Source organism: Apium graveolens, chromosome 1, assembly GCF_009905375.1.
Source record: "Apium graveolens cultivar Ventura chromosome 1, ASM990537v1, whole genome shotgun sequence".
Classification (NCBI taxonomy): Eukaryota; Viridiplantae; Streptophyta; class Magnoliopsida; order Apiales; family Apiaceae; genus Apium; species Apium graveolens.
This window is the reverse complement of record NC_133647.1, coordinates 83,910,087-83,912,142: the sequence shown is the minus strand read 5'-3', so window position 1 is coordinate 83,912,142 and position 2,056 is coordinate 83,910,087.

The window sequence follows — 2,056 nt, the reverse complement described above, 5'->3', positions numbered from 1 at the left end:
AAAAAGCAGTCTTTGGTATATCCTCAGGTTTGATTTTCAACTGGTGATATCCTGTCCTCAAATCTATTTTGGAAAAGTGTACAACACCCTTAAGTTGGTCGAATAGGACATCAATCTTATGGAGAGGGTACCTATTCTTGATAGTCAGCTTATTCAACTCCCGGTAGTCTATACATAATCTCATACTGCCATCCTTTTTCTTTATGAACAGTACTGGCACTCCCCATGGCGACACACTGGGTCTTATCATTCCGTTATCTAATAACTCTTGTAGTTGAGAAGCTAGTTCCTTCATCTCAACTGGGGCTGGACTATAAGGGGCTTTGGACACTGGTGCCGTCCCTAGTGCTATTTCTATAGCAAATTCTATTTCTCTGTCGGGTGGCAATCCTGGTAAGTTCTCTGGAAATACATCCCCAAATTTATTCACTATGGATATGTCCTAAATTTTGGGAACTTCCTTCTTAGTATCCATCACATAAGCCAAATAGGTCTCGTTACCTTTCTTTAACAATCTATTTTCTTGTAGCATGGTCAGAAATTTTTGGGTCTGTCGTTGACCTTTGAACACTACCTCCTTTCCATTTTGCACTCGTATTATCACTCTCTTTCGCTCACAATCTATTTGTACTCCATTACTGGATAACCAACCCATTCCTAAGATTATATCAAATTCTCCTAACGTAAATGGGATTAAGTCAACCTCGAAGACTTTCCCTTCTAATTTCAACTTGCATTTAGGGTGTACTTGATTTACAGGAATTATTTCTTTGTTTGCTATTTCCACTTGTAATACCTCACGTAAGGGTATGGCGTTAAGTTTTAACTTTTTAGCCAAATCTTGAGATATAAATGACTTGGTCACTCCAGAATCAAATAGGACATTTGCATGTTCGGAATTTAACAGTAGGGTACCTGCTATCACGTCAGTGTTCCGGACAGCGTCCTGAACGGTCATGTTGAAGGTCCTAGCTGCTGGGGGCCGGATGGATGCAGCTCTACTCATCCATGAGGCTGGGGGCTTTAATGTCGGGCAATCCTTTTTCATGTGCCCTACCTTCCCACATTGTAAACACATCACGTTGGGTTGGGTGCAGTTATTGGCAAGGTGTCCGGGTTGGTTGCACCTGTAGCATTTCAGACGGGCCCTCGCCTGGTTGCATACTCCAAGGTGTCTTCTTCTACAAGTTTGACACTCCGGTATTGGGGCACGGGGTTGGCTAAGAAATGTTGCCCTAGATTGTCTGTCGTCCTGACCAACACTCTCACTTGGGGGCTTTCTAAATCTGGGGCCTCTCGCAGGTTGGGACACCACTCCCCTGACGAACCTGCTCGGAAGGCCCCTGTTCTCGGTTCTTCCTCCTTCTCCTCCTCCTCCTCTGCCTTGGCATCCTATCTTCCTTTTCCTATTTTTCTTTTCCTTCAAACTTTGCTCACTGCCAGCTTCAACAATTGAGGCTTTCTGCACTAAGGTGGCGTAATTTGTCAGCTCTAATACTGCCACTTGGTTCTGGATCCACTATTTCTGACCAAGCTGAAACCTTCGCGCTTTCTTCTCTTCGGTATTCACAAACTCAGGAACAAATCATGACAACTCAGTAAACTTGGCCTCATACTCTGCCATAGTCATCTTATCTTGTTTCAACTCTAGAAACTTAATCTCCATCCGAGTTTTCATAAACCTAGGGTAACATTTGTATAAGAACAATCGGGTAAATCTATCCCATGGAATCACAGCATCAGTCTCGAGGTTTCGTTTGGACTCCCACTAGTAGTTAGCTTCTCCTTTCAACATGTAAGAAGTGAAAATGGTCTTGTGCCATTCTTCTACACTTAGTATTTCGAAGGACTTTTCGATTTCCTTGAGCAAGGCCTATGCCTCAATGGGGTCGGCAGATCCTAGAAACTCTGGGGGTTTGAGGGATTCGAATGCCCTGAAGGCAGTGCCCCCAGTCTGTTGGGCAATATGCGCCTATGGTGGAATGGGCTTTTGGTCCAGATTTGCCATTAAAAGTTCCATAAACTCATTCATGGGGTTCCTTCCCTGATGGGAATC